Source organism: Schistocerca serialis, chromosome 4, assembly GCF_023864345.2.
Source record: "Schistocerca serialis cubense isolate TAMUIC-IGC-003099 chromosome 4, iqSchSeri2.2, whole genome shotgun sequence".
Classification (NCBI taxonomy): Eukaryota; Metazoa; Arthropoda; class Insecta; order Orthoptera; family Acrididae; genus Schistocerca; species Schistocerca serialis.
Window position 1 is genome coordinate 508,337,776 of NC_064641.1, and position 19,563 is coordinate 508,357,338.

At 44.5% G+C, this 19,563-nt stretch overlaps 1 pseudogene; it reads right to left on the reverse strand.

Moving 5' to 3' along the window:
- Positions 1–19,027: 19,027 nt before the first annotated feature.
- Positions 19,028–19,145, reverse strand: LOC126476080 (5S ribosomal RNA; annotated as a pseudogene).
- Positions 19,146–19,563: the final 418 nt, after the last annotated feature.

Below are 19,563 nucleotides of genomic sequence, written 5' to 3' on the forward strand. Positions count from 1 at the left end.
GTTGCTCTGCAGCTTTACTCGGAAATTTATGCTGGTGGACCCTGATTAATTCTCTTCACTGTTACCATTATAAAATTCACACGTATTATAAAAGTAGATGTACGCCTATATGGGTTGTAAATGGTATAACCTGCCAAAAATTTCTTTTTAGTAGAACACAAGTAACTGATTTAAAACTTTTGGTAACCTGTTTGTCCATTTCCTATGGTTGTCCCAGAAAAAATACAGTTCACTTCGGGATAACATTTTTGGAAAGGTGACATTACCGCTGCGCGTACTGTATCGCGAGCATGAGTTGCAAGCGAGTAAGCCACGACATCCCGCGCCCGGGTTCCCGGGTTCGATTCCCGGCGGGGTCAGGGATTTTCTCTGCCTGGTGATGACTGGGTGTTGTGTAATGTCCTTAGGTTAGTTAGGTTTAAGTAGTTCTAAGTTCTAGGGGACTGATGACCATAGATGTTGAGTCCCATAGTGCTCAGAGCTATAAGCCACAACGGCGTGCGTGGTAGAGTCACTTTAATGCGCCGTGTCGGCGGTCATCAAGTTACCAGTGCCGACGTTATCGCAACTGCGTCAAACGTTAGGATGGAAGGGAGGTTTACTGTCACTGGACAATGCGGTATTTATTTAATTTATGCCGGGCAAAAGATGTTGCGAGGGCAGCTGTACGAATAATCGAGAATATTTCCCACAACGAAGAATTCCTGCACGATCGCCATTTGTCGCTGTTCACCAAAGAATTGTATCACTATAATTCGTCACTTTCAGTGAATTATTTTGCGATTCATTCCTGAAAAAGTACAGTAGTTAACTTTACTTTTAATTCTGTATGCGAAACGTTTTGTCTGTTCTGGCATGCTTTCGTTTTATTATAAGTAAATCACGACAGAATACAGTTTACGAGTGTATTTGATTTGCATAGCTTGAGAGGTACTGACTCCATACTACCTCGCGCGAAAGGCAGAGGCCCACAACGCGAAGAACGCACCTTGGAAGAGGAGGAACAAATTCTGCATCGCATCCACGATATCACACTCAGAGTACTAGAAGAATCGCCCTCCAAGTAGGCGTATCGTACACTGCCGTTCATCGCCCTTTGAAGGAGGAGCGCCTGCGGCCTTGCCACATTCAACGCGTACAACGTTTGAAGAGCAAAATTTCCTGTCGCGACGAGAATTCTCTGTGTTTTTTTTTAAATTGCGCAGCATGATTTTGTAAACAAAATACTCGTCACAGATGAAGCATGTTTCACTCGCGACGGAATAACCAGTTTCCATGCACGTGGAGTGCTCACAGTCCGCAACAAGAAGTAGCAACACATTTTCAGCGTCGCCGCTTTTCCGTAGGGTATGGGAGGGTATAACCGGTTATTACAGCACTAGACCTTACGCTTTCCCTGCACGATTCACTGGTAACAACTACTGAACGTTTCTACAGGAAACATTGCTACCAAATTCATTAGAAAATACTCCGTTAGCCGTACGTCGTAACATGTGGTTCCTCCACTATGGTGCTCCACCTCATATTGTTCACAGAGTACGAAGATCTTTGAATAGACGATTTCCAGGTCGATGGATTGGACTTTTTGGTCCACGTCGATGGCCAGAACACAGTACTGATTTAAATTTACTGGATTTTTACTTTTGAGCCCTTATGAAGGAATTTATTTATGCTTAGCAAATGAATGACGAGGACGAACTTATGCAGAGGATTTTCGATGCTGCCAATATATCAAAAGCAAATGTGCGTGTGTGTGAACGAGTGCGACGAAACTGGGCTCGCCCTAATGAAGAATGTGTCGAATCGAATGGTTGGCATTTTGAACACTTATTTTGGTACTGGTGTAACAGGGAAAAAAGTCATGTGGATTTCGTTTACGTTACGATACTGCTGTAGAAAAGGAAAATAATCTGAATTTAATTTTCGTTATGGTATTGTTATACAAAAAGGAAACAGTTGATTGTAATTAACGTACAACAAATTACGTGGTAATTGATTGATTTTGTACTAAAGGAAACACATTTAATTTGATATTAGCTTTTCTTTACTACTATGACCTTCGTTATGGTAACGTTCAAAAAGAGAAAACATTTTGTTGTACTTAATTCATTGTTTACGCGAATCAACTACATGTTCTGGACAACCCAGCGACTGTTTACATTTCTGTTTCGGTAGTAACGAGCCGCCGCGCCGCATCGTTGTACACGTCCAATGTTTACATTGCTCTAGTTCGTCCATTACCTTTCTCTGATCGTTGCGTCGATGTCAGTAATACACAAGAAAGGTCGTGTGCCGACAGCTGACAATGTAAACAGAAATGCATCTAGTACCAAACCTACACAAAAATAAATAACGTGATACAACGACATTTCACTAGACTTTTTTGCTCAGCACACCGAGATATACCGTCTGTATACATTTAGCAGCTTATACCGCTTACAGCCGCGCGGTCTAGGCCGCCTGGCCACGGTTTGCGCGGCGCCCCGCGTCGGAGGTTCGAGTCCTCCCTCGGCCATGGATGCGTGTGTTGTCGTTAGCGTAAATTAGATTAAGTAGTGTGTAAGCCTAGCGACCGATGACCCAGCAGTTTGCTCCCACAGGAACTTACCAAAAATTTCCAAACTATACCTTTTATATCCTGTATGTATGTACATACGAGTATGTTCCACGTTCCCCCTAAATCAATGGAACAGTTTCAACCGAACTTCCTACACATGTCACTTATTGACTGGAGGAAATCGCGGTGGGAGGAGAACCACCTACATATCAAAGGGGCAAAGGGGGGAGGGGGGGGGGTGAAAAAGCAGTGTCGCTCACGAAGCGCGAATAGCCTTACTTTAGTCATCCAGAATTTGAGAATGAGAGCACTTCGTGACTTGCAACAAACTTCACACATAATTTCAGACCTTTACGAAACGTTTTCTCGATGACAGTCCCCATAAAACGATGAAAGGAAAGAAGTTTAACGTTTACTATATTTTCGCCAAATCATTGTCCGATCCTTCCAAACTGCCTAACCAGAAAAATCACCAGATTTGAGCCCCTTCTCGTGGAAATTAAAATGTGTTTCCTTCATTTGTTTAGTTTTTATTTCTTGTTTTTCGTGGGAACCGTTTCAACCAGCAAAAGTTTAATTTTAACCACCACGTATTATGAGAGGTTACCGTACGAACACATGAGTTAGGTTTGTGTGAGGACGTGAAAATGGCCACCAGTAATTTCAATGTGGGGACGACGTTCTGAGTACCTTGCATATACTTTCTAAGCCATTTAAATGGCCGTTGGAGTTACCTGAATGTCAGTTTCAATATGTTAAAGATTTCAGGGAAGGAGAGCCCCGTTTTAAAAAACTTTTTTGAGGGATTCCTTTACAAGTACTGTGTGTAAATGGAACCGAGGTTTATCGAGTACGGAAAGCTGGAAGGGGAGCTTTTGCACCAACCACGCTCTAGTATGCTACTTAGAGTAGTCAACGTACTTAACGATTGGAGCAGATACATCAGGAGCTAAGATGGACCGGGCACACGCGGGATGGCCAGCAGGTGCCGACGCCTCTTCTCTGGTGTGCGGATCAAGCTCTCCCAACGAGCAATTCAGGTCCAAGTTCTACCAAATCAAATTTACAAATACTTAATGCACATGCCACAAGATAGAAAGCTAGGTAACCTTAAAGTCACATATCCTTACTTGATGTTCAAATGTACAGATTACTGTCTTAGGTTAGCAATTGAACATCAATTTAACGTAATGTTTTGTCATAAACATCTAGGTACAGTGACTAACATGATTTTGACCCACGACCCACGTTTAAACGCCATTTCTTATGAAAGCTTTTATTCGGACTATTGCTTCTGATGTTGTATTATTAAACTGTAATATAGCCGTTTTGCATGTCACTAGGACGGAGCGGCGTAGTAGGAAGGAGACGATAGCAGCAGTCAATGGAAAGCAAGTAATATAAGTAGGGGAGGGGGGCGGGGGGAGCATAGTAAGCGGTATCTGGATGTCGACATTGAAGGACTATGTATTTGGAGTCGATATAAAGATGACCTACATTTTCAGGACGCTACATTTTAAAGTTTATGAGTAATCTGATTTCTGGCGGTAAATGGCCCCACAGCGCAAGCGTTAGGAGTTTGATGATTTGTGAGTGCAGTTCACATTGTTGCTTAAAATTATTCCCCTAGTTGGAGCATAAAGAAACTTTAAGGTTTTTATATGAACGAGTTCCGAAAGAAGTTGTAAAATTAATATTTCGGTCATTTAGTTACGAATTACAAGGGACGTTTTGAGTCTGCTTTGGTTAATTTGGCTGCCTGAGCTACTGAGATTACTAGTGCCGTTACAATAGTATTCCGTAGTACTAAATAAACTACTGAATTTCAAAGTAATTCCTTGTGTCACTGTGCTCATTCGATAAACTCGAGTCCAGTTACCTTCATTTACTAATACTACAGTAACCAGACTGCAAAGAACTTTATAAACTTGTAATTTTCCATAGCAACTGTTTTAAAGTAGTGTGCGATTGGTCTGTAGACAACTGATAGTCCAAAGTGAATTCAGGTAAATTCCATCGCTTACTTATGTTGTCCTCCCAAGACATGTTAATTAAATGAGCGTGGTAGCTAGCAAAAATAAAATAAAAAGAATCTAAATTTATTGTAAGATTTTATGGGACCAAACTGCTTAGTTCATCGGTCCCTAAGCTTACACACTACTTAATCTAACTTAAACTAACTTACGCTATGGACAACACACACATCCATGCCCGAGGGATGACTCGAACCTCCGACGGGGGGAGCAGCGCAGACCGTGACAAGATGCCCTAGACCGCGCGGCGGTAGGGAGCAGTCAGAATGTATACAATGGATTGTGTAAGACTTCGGGAGTGGTAGGCAGGCTAAGAAGGAAATTTAATATAAGACTGAACTAATTCTTGGAACTGCATTACACAGTACACTGGTATAATGTTTCCTTATTGTAACAATGGATGTCAGTCACCATTCGCGCCTGAAGATAATACAGAAAATGTACGGTTGTGTGTTACATAATTTAGCTCAAAAAAAAATATTCTGAAAGCTACTCAACACAACCTAAACAAAACATTGCAAAATACTGGGTGACTCATAAGTCCGTTGACATTTGAAAATGCACTAATCCACGATATGTCAAAGATGGAGAGGTAAAACTTGACATTCATGCTGAAATGGCATGGTGGTTTTATTGAAACCAATGCTAGATCGTAAACCGGCCAACAGATGGACGCATGAGAATCGTGAATAAAAGTAGCTGCAGTGAGACAACGGGTGGGATGCGCCAGCTGTCGCAGCATGTTGACTTTACCAGAAAATGCACTATTAGTGAAGCTTTGCTATCAGAATGGAGGCGCTACTGCAACTTGACGATCCTATTCGCCACAAGAAGCGTATTTGCACAAGTGAACGTCCTGTCACAAGTGTCGCTGTGAAGAAAATGATCGCGAAGTTTCAAATGGTTCAAATGGCTCTGAGCACTATGGGACTTAACTTCTGAGGTCATCAGTCCCCTAGAACTTAGAACCACTTAAACCTAACTAACCTAAGGACGTCAGCCACATCCATGCCCGAGGCAGGATTCGAACCTGCGACCGTAGCGGTCGCACGGTTCCAGACTGTAGCGCCTAGAACCGCTCGGCCACTTCGGCCGGCACGAAGTTTCAAGCCACAGGTTGTGGGCGACCAGACACTAGTGCTACTGCTGCTCGGACAGTTCAAGAAAAAATGAAGACTTCAGCGGAATCATCTCCGTATGGTGAAGATAGTGCTCGTGAAGTCACACGCTGCAGCAGCATTTCACGGATTACTGTTCGGAGAGGACAATCTGTTGTAGAATAATGGAACATGTTTTGTGTTCTCGTATTATGACGTTCTTAGATAATACAAATCTCCTTCATCATAACCAACATGGATTCCGCAAACAGAGATCATGTGAAACTCAGCTCGCCCTATTTGCCCAAGAAATTCACAGTGCCGTAGACACTGGCGAGCAGATTGATGCCGTATTCCTGGACTTCAGGAAGGCATTTGATACGGTTCCGCACTTACGTTTAGTGAAAAAAATACGAGCTTACGGAATATCGGACCAGGTTTGTGATTGGATTCAGGATTTCCTAGAAGAAAGAACACAACATGTCATTCTTAACGGTTCAAAATCTGCAGATGTAGAGGTAATTTCGGGAGTACCGCAGGGAAGCGTGATAGGACCTTTATTGTTTACAATATACATAAATGACTTAGTTGACAACATCGGTAGCTCCGTGAGGCTATTTGCAGATGACACGGTTGTCTACAAGAAAGTAGCAACATCAGAAGACTCGTACGTACTCCAGGAGGACCTGCAGAGGATTAATGCATGGTGCGACAGCTGGCAGCTTTCCCTAAACGTAGATAAATGTAATATAATGCGCATACATAGGGGCAGAAATCCATTCCAGTACGATTATGCCATAGGTGGTAAATCATTGGAAGCGGTAACGACCGTAAAATACTTAGGAGTTACTATCCGGAGCGATCTGAAGTGGAATGATCACATAAAACAAATAGTGGGAAAAGCAGGCGCCAGGTTGAGATTCATAGGAAGAATTCTAAGAAAATGTGACTCATCGACGAAAGAAGTAGCTTACAAAACGCTTGTTCGTCCGATTCTTGAGTATTGCTCATCAGTATGGGACCCTTACCAGGTTGGATTAATAGAAGAGATAGACAGGATCCAGCGAAAAGCAGCGCGATTCGTCATGGGGACATTTAGTCAGCGCGAGAGCGTTACGGAGATGCTGAACAAGCTCCAGTGGCGGACACTTCAAGAAAGGCGTTACGCAATACGGAGAGGTTTATTATCGAAATTACGAGAGAGCACATTCCGGGAAGAGATGGGCAACATATTACTACCGCCCACATATATCTCGCGTAATGATCACAACGAAAAGATCCGAGAAATTAGAGCAAATACGGAGACTTACAAGCAGTCGTTCTTCCCACGCACAATTCGTGAATGGAACAGGGAAGGGGGGATCAGATAGTGGTACAATAAGTACCCTCCGCCACACACCGTAAGGTGGCTCGCGGAGTATAGATGTAGATGTAGATGTAGATGTACACTCCAGTGCCTTCCGTAAAAAACGCAGTGTCATCAGGAACATATAGCCAACGATACGGAGAGCAATTGTGGTGCGAGCACTTCAAAATATTTGGGAAGACTGAGCGGCGTTGGCTCTTTCTATGTTCTTACATCTTTGCCTACTGGCGTGATCCATCTCTGTCTAACCGCCGGATGGCGCTTCGGTCACCTCTTAATTGACTAACTATGGCTCTGAGCACTATGGGACTCAACTGCTGAGGTCATTAGTCCCCTAGAACTTAGAACTAGTTAAACCTAACTAACCTAAGGACATCACACACATCCATGCCCGAGGCAGGATTCGAACCTGCGACCGTAGCGGTCTCGCGGTTCCAGACTGCAGCGCCAGAACCGCGCGGCCACTTCGGCCGGCTCTTAATTGACTCTTTGGTTTTAGTTTCTTGCAGCAGGTTGTTGCCTCATTGCCGGCCGCGGTGGTCTAGCGGTTCTAGGCGCGCAGTCCGGAACCGCGCGGCTGCTACGGTCGCAGGTTTGAATCCTGCCTCGGGCATGGATGTTTGTGATGTCCTTAGGTTAGTTAGGTTTAAGTAGTTCTAAGTTCTAGGGGACTGATGACCACAGACGTTAAGTCCCATAGTGCTCAAACCCATTTTTTTAACCTCATTGGCAGTCAGTCAGTCAGTCGCTGTCAATGAAAGAGAGACAAATGGCACATATGACCTACGGCGAACTGTTCGCGGAGCTTACGGGCGCACGACTGTCTAAGCGGCCGGTGGTCGACAGAGTTGATCAGCAATACTTAGGCCTAATGCAGCCGGTTTACCCTGGATTAAGGAGGCATACTTGCCGATGTGGGTGTTGGAGTGCTATTCATTGTCTAGTGCCCTCTGTCCTGCCTTTTGAGGGTAAAGTAATTGTTCCTTAGAATGAAATTTTCACTCTACAGCGGAGTGTGCGCCGATATGAAACTTCCTGGCAGATTAAAACTGTGTGCCGGACCGAGACTCGAACTCGGGACCTTTGCCTTTCGCGGGCAAGTGCTCTACCGACTGAGCTACCCAAGCAGAATCACGCCCCTTCCCTACAGCTTTAATTCCGCCAGTACCTCGTCTCCTACCTAGAGCACTTGCCCGCGAAAGGCAAAGGTACCGAGTTAGAGTCTCGGTCCGGCACACAGTTTTAATCTGCCAGGAAGTTTCATACTTGTTACTTGATTGACACATGTGCTTCCATGTTGAAGCTGCTCCTGATACGCTGGATTGCCTGTGATTCTCCATCACTTTGTCACAAGTGTTAAATTCACCATTTGGTGCCTCTGTCTGAAATTATCTGAGTGCCATATTTGCGTGTTTTAGAATTTCCTTCAATTGCAACTTGTTCAATGTGTACTTATTTGTCAGTTACGAATGAATTAATTGTCATATGTTCCACTGAGAGAGGTGGCGCAGTGGCTAGCACACTGATCTCGTATTCGGGATGACGACGGTCCAATCCCGCGCCACCCTGATCTAGGTTTTCCGTGATATCCCTAAATCGCTCCAGGCAAATGCCGGGATGGTTACTTTGAAAGGGCACGGCTGACTTCCTTTCCCGTCCTTTCCCAATCCGATGAGACCGATGACCTCGCTGTCTGGTCTCCTCCCCCAGACAACCAAACCCATATGTTCTAGGCCGCCACGTGTGTTCGTGGCCACTGAAGTCGAAATTGAATCTTATTTTTAATGAAAGTTGTCGCTTCCCTGACTGGTGTAACGACCATAAAATTGCCGACGCGTATAGTAAGCAAACGCTAGTGGTCCAGTCAGTCTTGGCTCATTTGGGTAATTGCGTTCCATAACTGTGGTGAGATTCTTCCCCTTTCAAAAGAAATTAATATTTATTTTTCTAAATACAATTACTATTTAGTTGTTTGGTTTTAGCCCTCAAGATTTGCCTGTTATCTTTCAAGTCACTTAAGTTAATGTGTTTGAGCAGCCCTTGATTTCTGGGGTATTTCATTAACTTGTTATTATATTTCACCGTAAGATTAACCGGTTAATCCTCTTAGTAATTTTTATTGTAATGTTCTTATTTTAATATGTAAGGTTGGTTGGGGCTTGGGGCCACGCTCACACTGAGTTTCTCGTATTGGTCTGAGCATTTTCATATGTTCTACGATTGTTATACATGAATTATGTGTAAGCTTGTTTGTTCTCGGATTTCCGAGCTGTTCGTACAGTTTGGAGGCACTGTTACCCACCGGTTCATCGGGTGTAGTCTGTCCGTGTCGGCTATATACGTCCGCGCAGAGGGCGCGCCACTTCCCGTCTCACCGTAGCCTCTGAGACGTTGTGGCCTCCCGGCTTGCTACGGCATCCCTCATAACTCGAGTTTCTACCTCGTAGCAATCGGGCGTCAATTTAACCTGAAGTGCCCATTATTCTACATTATCTTATCCAGACCTGGCCGGCCGTACCTGCCCCTTCCAAGTTTTCCCTGTTTGAAGTTTGGTTTTAACGTAATAACTTTAATGTTTGTGTGATGCTCAATTTGTTAAAAGGTATATTATTATTTTCCACGTCAGTGTCCTGTTTATGCCCAAGGGGATTCTCTGATTGATCAAATGTTGGATAATTGCGTTGACAATTGATCCTGTGTTCGTTGCATAAAATATTAGCATTTAACGGTCTTCAGCTCGTCAGATACCAGACTTGTAAAATTTCGTGTTACTGCACTTGTTATATTCATTAATGTGAAGCACCTCTTTTGACCAGCCAGATGTTGGAGTTGAAATCCTTAGCATCAGCGCTGTCACTGTTTGCCCATCGCCAAGCGCGTGTTTCAAAAGAATGGTTCAAATGGCTCTGAGCACTATGGGACTTAACATCTGAGGTCATCAGTCCCCTAGAACTTAGAACCACTGAAACCTAACTAACCTAAGGACATCATGCACATCCATGCCCGAGGCAGGATTCGAACATGCGACCGTAGCAGTCACCCGGTTCCGGACTACAGCGCCTAGAACCGCATGGCCACCGCGGCCAGCGCGCGTGTTTCAGTTGTATTTGATTGTACTACTTGCTTGTTAGTCCTTCCTAAATTGTTGCATCTTATTCGTCTGAATTAAGTAATTAATCATCAATTGGTTTAATTTAAGAAATTTTGGCTGAATGCCTTTCCTTAATTATTTTATCTAATTCTCCGTTGAAATTTGAGCTGCTGTTAACATTTTAAATCAGTTGCTGGCGCTAATTGTCACTCATTAGCTGCGACTTCTTAGTTACGTTCATTGCAAGCAGCTATTATGATTTGTATTTCATTGTTTTTCGTATGTGTGCAATAAGAAATTGTTGGACTCTTGTGAAGTAAGAAATAACTTATGATAAATACCCTGCACCTTTCCCATGCCCGTTCCTTTATCCTGGGGCGTCCTCTGGTTGTCTAACGTGTTGTGGACTGTTCCACACTCCGATGATCTGTCAACACCCACAACTGACCAACTTGGGCAACCGAAAATGGGAACCAAACTGCATGACGAGAAAGGCTCGATGTGGTGTGGCTCTACCAACCCAATCGTGAGCGGACCGTTTTTCTTCGAGAAAATGCGGGGTGCTGTTTTTCATACAGTCAGCGTGACTGATGCGATGTATGTCGACGCATTACAGAGTCGCATCATTTATAAACACCCCACATTGCTACATGTGTGAAAGTTGCGAACATGGTTTAGAGAGGATCTCGTGCTGAAGCGCCACTTCCGTCATACTAAGCCTCCCAGATCCTCATACCTCAGACCGTGTGATTACTGTCAATAGTCCGACCTCATTACGGATCCAAAGAGACAACATACGACGGGATTGTCGCACCATACGTACTGACATGCTGTGCAGTGCTTTCACAACACTGATCTTTGACTAGAGGTATCGTCGATGCTGGACGACCGGCACTTTGAGCATTTGTTATAGAGACCATCGTCTTGCTAAAAATAGATTGTGATGCTAATTACTGCTTTTCTATTATATGAAGCATCATCTGTTGGTCATTTTGTACATTTTTTTAGTTTCAATAAAACTCCATGTCATTTCAAGCACGTGTGTCAGTTTTTACCTCTGTACCTACATTACTGAAGTTTCAAATGTTAACAGACTCTTGGGTCACCCAGTAGAAAGAAATTGCAGGAGAAAATATCAAACAAGACAAAAAGAGATGACGATAGTGAAACCATATAGTACCTCGCTTTGCAAAGAATAATGGTTCGAATTAGTCTTCAGAGTTAGACCCGCACCTATGTGCAGTATACACCTCCCGTCCGTGCGACGCCATTTCGCTTTCCACACACACGTAGTAACAGCTCTGCCTCGCCGGTTCACGAACTGTCTTGTTACCGCGTGGCGTCGGACCGGTCGCTTTTTCCCCTAGCTGACAGCAACTCACGTCTGTCAGCTATCAGCGGTCTCAGAAGGTTAATCCTTTCCGTCACCGCTAATTCGACATTTGCCTTTTTCTTCCCCACGTTTCAAAAGAGCCGAAAGGTCTCCGTCGGCGAGGCCGGACCTTCGGGACGAATCCGGCGTCGCGCGCCAGACCTCCGCAGGACGGTTTCTTACCGCTCTCGCGCGCCCCTCTTTGCCACCGCGAGCGCGATTTATGGGCGCAGACGGCGGCGGCGGAACCGCCGGCCGAGAGCGCCGCAGGTTTTTGTGGGGACGACGCGCCGATATTGCTAATACCAATTTGTTGGCCGGCGGTGTGGCGACGGCCTAGCGGTGCAATTACAGTGGGCTGCGGTCTGGCCGACCTGCTGCCGCTTTGTGCTCTGCGGTCGCCGCGCCCTGCGAACGCACTGGCAATTAGAACAGCGGGCAGTCGCGTAATGTGCTGAATTCCTTATTTCCACCCGTCAGCTCTACAAAGCGCCAATTACGTTTGTGTCCACGCCGGCGTTCCCTCCAGCGTCTTTTATATCCGCTGGTGGTAACAAACACTGTCTCCATCTCTAAATCCTTTCCAGCTCCGAGCCGCCGCATGCCTGTTTCCTTGCCGTAGCAGCAAACTGCATCTAGAGCAATGGCTCCCAACGTTTTCTACCTCGTGCTCCAGTTTCAAAAACGGTTCAAATGGCTCTGAGCGCTATGGGACTTAACATCTGAGGTCAACAGTCCCCTAGAACTTAGAACTACTTAAACCTAACATCACACACATCCATACCCGAGGCAGGATTCGAACCAGCGACCGTAGCGGTCGCGCGGTTCCAGACTGTAGCGCCTAGAACCGCTCGGCCACCCTAGCCTGCTGCCGTTTGCAGCCCCTGAATATCTCATGCCTTCTCGGCACCCCCCACCCCCACCTTTGTTAAATTGTTCTAAAGATTTAACTAGCTGACAGGCCAGTCATTGTTCGGGTATTCGTTTTACTAATTTCCTGTTAGAAAAGGAAACAGAAAATGAAATGTGTTTGTACTGTAATATGTAAAAAATTCCATTTCCATCTATTCGTAAAGACGCCTTTAAAATTATAAAGCAGTCGTACAGAGAAATATGCATAGTGTACAAACGTATAAGTACACCTGCTTCGCGTGTCTACAAAGCGATTTCGTAAACGTCCCTATGCCGAAGCCTCTTCATAGCTCTACAGAGGGCTATTTTTTTCGCCCACAGCCATTTGCGTTACTCAGTTGAAAGCAGTCAAAAGCGCTACCAGCTGTCAGGAATTTTCTTAAGGTGAGTCGACAGCAGGAGTATCTTAGTTGTAAAGAACAAATGTATCAGAACTTCACGTATGATGCGCCATTGTTTCACGTCGCTTAGTGGTTATGACATCATATTTCTTGACCTATGTTCATACAACGATGTATATGTGTAGGTACATTTACCGGCATATGTGCAGACTGTCTTCGAAATATGTTGCGAAGAGTAGACAAAAACAAGTAATGTACACATCAATAAAAGTTTTTCATCACCTCGATTCCGAGAATTCTGGAGCCTGTACAGAAAATTGGAATAGAGATCAACATTAACATCATTTGCCCCCTTTTTATTGCTCATGATAACCACACATTGCATGTTGTATCATCATATAGCGAGACCTTCAGGGGGGGGGGGGGGGAGGGGAGGGTCCAGATTGCTGTACACATCGGTACCTCTAATACCCAGTAGCACGTCCTCCTGCATTGATGCATACCTGTAGTCGTGGCATACCATCCACAAGTTCATCATGGCACTGTTGGTACAGATTGTCCAACACCCCAACGGCGATTCGGCCTGGATCCCTCAAAGTAGTTGCTGGGTCACGTCGTCCATAAACAGCTCTCTTCTGTCTATCCCAGGCATGTTCGATAGGGTTCATGTCTGGAGAGCATGTTGGCCGCTCTAGTCGAGCGATGTCGTTATCCTGAAGGAAGTCATTCACAAGATGTTCACAATGGGGGCCCGAATTGTGGTCCATGAAGACAAATGCCTCCCCAATATGCTGCCGATATGGTTGCACTATCGGTCAGAGGATGGCAGTCACATATCGTACAGCCGTTACGGCGCCTTCCATGACCACCAGCGGCGTACGTTGACCTCACATAATGCCACCCCAAAACAGCAGGGTACCTCCACCTTGCTGCACTCACTGCACATTTTGTCTAAGGCGTTCAGCCTAATTGAATTGCCTCCAAACACATCTCCGACGAGTGTCTGGTTGAATGCATATGCGACATTCATTGGTGAGGAGAAGATGATGCCAATCCCGAGCGGTCTATTCGGCATGTTGTTGGGCCCATCTGTATCTCGCTGCATGAACTTAGGGAGTGAAGTTGCGCGTCATGTAGCCTATTGCGCACAGTTTAAGTAGTTACACGACGTCCTGTAGCTGCACGAAAAGCATTATTCAACATGGTGGCGTTGGTGTCAGGGTTCCTCCGAGCCATAATCCGTAGGTAGCGGTCATCCACTGCAGTAATAGCCTTGGGCGGCATGAACAGGGCATGTCATCGACAGTTCCTGTCTCTCTGTATCTCCTCCACGTCCGAAAACATTGCTTTGGTTCACTTCGAGAAGCCTGGACACGTCCCCTTCGTCTAATACGCGCTGCTCATTTATGGTTGTTTACATCTCTGGGCGGATTTAGTGACATCTCTGAACAGTCAAAGGGACTGTGTCTGTGATACAATATCCACAGTCAACGTCTATTTTCAGGAGTTCTGAGATCCAGGATGACGCACAACTTTTTTTTGGTGTGTGTAAATTTAAATGTCACGCATGATGCGGCAGTTTTTCACGCATCTCATTGTTTATGATGTCACATCTCCCGATCTATGTGTCATACAATGAAATAATTTCGAAGTTACAATAAGCGGCATTGTGAATACTGTCTGCAAAATGTGCTACGAAAAAGGTTCGTAGCAAAGAAGTATTAAATTTAAACGTAATGCTCAATGCGGCAGTTTTTCACGCTTTTCAGTGTTATGACGTCATATCTCATGAACTAAATGTGGTACCATGATATAATTTTGTAGGTGCTTTCACCAGCATATGTGAATACTATCTGCGAAATTTGTTTGAAATAGTTAGTAGCACACAACTAACAGTATAAAAATCATGCATGATGCGGCATTGTTTCACCCATCCCATTGTTTATAACGCCATATCTCGTAGTTCTTACCCCGAGAACGATTGTTGCTTGTCACTAAGGGACATGTCTACCAAGTTTGGTTTAGCACTTTAGAAATCACAGTGCGTCAAAGGACATGATAGACAAAATAGACATGTCTCTATGCATTTCTTTAGTACATAATAATATTGTTTTTACTTCAACAACATTTTTAACGTCAAAAATTCTTTTATATGAAGAAACTTGCAAGGAAAATTCAGAATAGCAATGAAACAGTTTTCCATCAAGCTGCTCCTGAATATGTGGTTTCAAACGAGCTGACGCACATCAAAGATCACTCTCCGTGTTTAGGCTACTGCGGTGTTTATTTTCATGATGGCTAATTCAGTTTCATGCGATTTAAGGAATTTCATTTTCGAACGAAAAGGTCTTTTGGTTTTATTTTTCAAAACTGGGTGAGTCATTGTTAGATGATGTTCCAGACGTACAGGCCGCAATGAGCCGTTTCTGAGGACACTGTGACATACTGCACACTGTGCCAGTTGCATGTTGTCTTTTTCAATAGACGCGAATGTATACTTAATATACAGTGTCTTCCGCAAATGTTGCAAAAAACTCCGACGGCTTGCGGAGGGTGTCTTGGGGAACAGATCGAGGTAGTAACCCGAGTCTGGAAACGTTACATAACGACGCCACACAGGGTCGAAGTTTAAGGAGCCGCCGCCTGCCACTAGGCTTCCCATCTGGCAGCCAACGTGACTTCGTACACTGGCGGACCATAGGTGGAACGTCTAGCAATGCTGTTTGTTATTCTATGATCCCGTCTGATTATCTCCACTGTACAACACAGAGTTAGCTGCTGTGTAAATAGGTCTTATTTACTATGAATACAATTGCCTTGGTGGAAGGTAGTTTTGGACATCAGTTGCCATTTAGAGTTTTTCTCCTGAATATCAAAAAATATTGAAGATTTTAGAGAGTTGCAGGAAAAAGGTAGACTAGAAATGGAAACCGCGTCTGAAAATGACATCCACCGAGAACAGAGCATCACATTCATAGGACACAAAGCCTGTCCACGCAGCAACTAGCCATATCTTCTCTGCTGCAGATCGTGTCAATTCTGCCAGATCACTGTATAACAGACGACATTGTGAGAAGTTCCACTTTTGGTCCATCAGCGTACAAAGTCACGTTTGCTGCTCAAGGCGTGTCCTAGTGGCCTTGAATGAATCTAGGACAGCGGAACCGGGTGGTCATTAAAAATATCCAACAGTTATTTATCAGTTTACTCATGTTGAGCTCGAAGGGGCGATTTGTAGTGATTACTTAGGAGAAGAAGAACTTCCCAGCAGAGATAGCTATAAAAACTTTATTGTAGATAACCGATTTCGGCAAAACTAAGTTGCCATCTTCAGATCTTCTTAAGGGTTATTATAAAAATCTTGTACAAGCTACACACAAAATCTTTCCATTTATTTTCAAGGTACACAAACATTTTATGAGCGACACATTGGCACGTCACAAATTAAAAAATTAAAAATTACTCTGTAAATCACAGTTCGCCAAAACACCGTTCCCATTACATAAGACGTCTTACCCACCGGGGTCAATAGCCCATGCATGAGACTAGAAAACTTGATGTCAAGCAATATGTCAGTAACTGTGTACCTTATGTGCAACGATGTGAATTAGCCACAACCGATTCCATTATAACTCTACCAGAAGCATATAAACCGTTTGAAGTGCTTGAGACGGACATTTTGGGTTTATTTAATGAAACACCAGTAGGAAATAAATACAAATTGAGTATGCAATTCATGACCACAGTATTTGTTCCTCAAGCATTAATAAATAATTGGTTGCTCATATTTGGTATCCCGGACACTAATTACAGGCCAGGATGCCAACTTCACGTCCGATATTATGAAGCAGTTGTGTCGATTCCTCCAAATTTGCACGCTGCAAGCAAGCTCCTTCCACCCCAAAACTAATGGGAGAGCAGAGAGAATTCATCGCATGATTTGAAAGATGTTGAGCTACTTACTACATTATCAGTAATCAGGAAAATTGGGATGTAAATATAAATGTTGTAGCTGTGGCATACAATTCTGAAGTCCATATGGCTACCGGTCTTTCATCACATGAGGTAATATATGGGAGAAAAATTCCTTCACCTTTCGAAGTGGGTAACCGGAAGTTTGAATGCGACATTGAATCAGTAAACAAGTCTTCTAAGAAATTACGTGACATGGTGCAATAAGTGAAATGCACAAAAACGAAAGCTGTAGAATGACAAGAGCAGATAGGACAATTGGTACGGAGGCTACTGCAATACATTGTTGGCCAATGAATATTAGTGATGAATCCATATACACTAAAAGGTAAAACAAAGGAATTTCTGACTTGAAACTATGGGCCATACCAAGTAGTGGAAATGATGTCACCTGTCAATGTTAAAAAAATACAGATGCCAACAAATAAGTTGATTATTCATGTGGGACGTTTTAAGCCTTTTAAGGGAGCTGTGGATCCATTCCCGCAGATTCTCACACTTGTGTGAGTTGCAGCTATCCAGTGAGAAGGGAGGCTATGGAAATCGACCCTCAGCACACATAGCTGTCTTCGATTGTCTATGGAACCATGAGTCAGGCTGGTAGGACACTGCTGCGGCCCCAGCTGAACTGCCGATTTCCGCTGCGATACTCATGGGGCACGGAGGCCGCCATCACACTGCAGGCCTGCTGGATGATTGACCTGCGTGAGAGGGGGTGGGGAGTGCACTGCTGCTGATTATCCCATTCCTGTGGCAGACACCAGTACTTCCAGTTCTTGTGTCCGAAATGGAGCCTGAGAGCTGCTCCCTGCGAGCCAGTGTGTAGTTCAGGTGGATATGGGGCCTGACTGCTGGATGCAAATATTAAACACCAACGAGTGCTCTTTCGAGACCAACACTTGGAGCTGGAGACCGCTGGAGTCCATGGAACGACGGCGACCACGTGACGTAACAGCTACTACCCAACACCTTGTGCAGTGTAGGTACTGCGAGTCGAGCGCACGCCAGCCTTTCGCCGGACGAGGCGCATCTCTGCCGACCTGGCTCTGGTATGATGATTTGTCGTGTATCACAGCCTAAAAAATGTGTTATTGTCAATGATGCTTTGTTGGCGTAACTAGGTTCTCACCACCGCATCATGCCCGGCTCTCTCCTGATGACTAAAGGAGTCTAGGACTGGAGTCATATGTAACTACTTCCTACTTTAAACACCCTCATATTTTCATTTCTTCTGTCTATACACATCAATCATTGGCAGATGGAATTTGGGTTGATTTGTTATTTTTATAGAGACATCAACTTAGAGAAAAGTGTTAACTTCTACTCTCACAGTCAAATAGATTTACTCGTGTCATGTTAGTATCAATAAGTAGTTTGAATTAATTGCAAAAGGTACTGTTGTCTGCTGCCCTACAGAAGCTATAAAATATCGAATCCACAGCAAAATTAATTAATAATTACTTGCAAGGTTTCTCGGTGTCAGTGAGTGACTGGATGTTTATCCAAGTTGTGGTTTCCATTTTATGTGAACATTAGTGTCTACTTTGTATGATAGGAAGCAGAATGGATTACTAATGGTGTACTTACGGGTGTACAGCCGAATTGTTGTTTCCGTTTTATGTAATATGTAAGCATATATCAAACAATATGAAGCCAAATGGATTATTATTAGTGTACTAGCTGTACCCGGCCACGCTTGTCTGCGGTTCAGTCTCCTTAAAAGGAAAAAGAAGAAGAGAGAAGGCAGACGTTTCTAATGTGTATTGGGATTGGATATGCGTCCTAATCTCCTTCTCTCCCCTGTCTCTGTCCATCTCCCCCTGCCCCTTTCTTTTTCCGCGTCTCCTCCTCCTTCCCCCTCTCTCTGTCCATCACCTCCTCCTCTCTCTGTCCATCTTCTTCTCCCCCTCTCACTCCTTCTGTCCCTCTCTCTGTCGATCTCCTCCTCCTGTTTCTACGTCCATTTCCTACCAACCCTCTGTCCATCTCCTTTCCTCCCTCCCTCTCTCAACTGGATTGTTTATCGATATTGAAAATTCAGATTCTCTAGTGGTATTCTAAACTAAACAACTAAAACAACTCCTCCCGAAAAGGCCATGAAGCCCAACGGTATCGACCTGCCACTGTGTCATCCTCAGACCACAAGCGTCACTGGATGCGGATATGGAGGGGCTTGTGGTCAGCACACCGCTCTCGCCGCCACATGTCAGTTTCCGAGACCGGAGTCGCTACTTTTCAATCAAGTAGCTCCTCAGGTTGCCTCACAAGGGCTGAGTACACTCCGCATGCCAACAGCGCTCGGCACACAAGATGGTCACCCATCTAAGTGTTAGCCCAGCCCGACAGCGCTTAACTTCGGTGATCTGACGGAAACCGGTGTTATCACTGCGGCAAGGCCGTTGGTCAATCGTAAACCAACAAGCCATAAATACGAACATATGTTGGAAAATGCATGGTTTCCATGCTAATTTATTCAGTCACACATTGTTGCAGCGACTGCGGTCTAACACGCGCTGCACCATGCCCCCACAGTTACAGTATGTATGGTTTCCTCCTAGAGAGTGGTATTGTTTCTCATACGTCATATACTAGCACCCTCTCCTGCCATACCATTGCTAATGTTGTGTTCAATTCACTTCTCTTGCTGACTCAACTTGTAATGGATGTGATACAGCTATGTACACAATGGTTCCGTATCCGAATCGGGAGCTGGTGTTTACTTACGGAAAGGTAATTGGCAACGGTCAGCGCGCACCTAGGTTGTATCAGGAGGCCTACTCTCGCCGACAACAAGCACAGTGTTCAATGTTTGCAACAGTGTT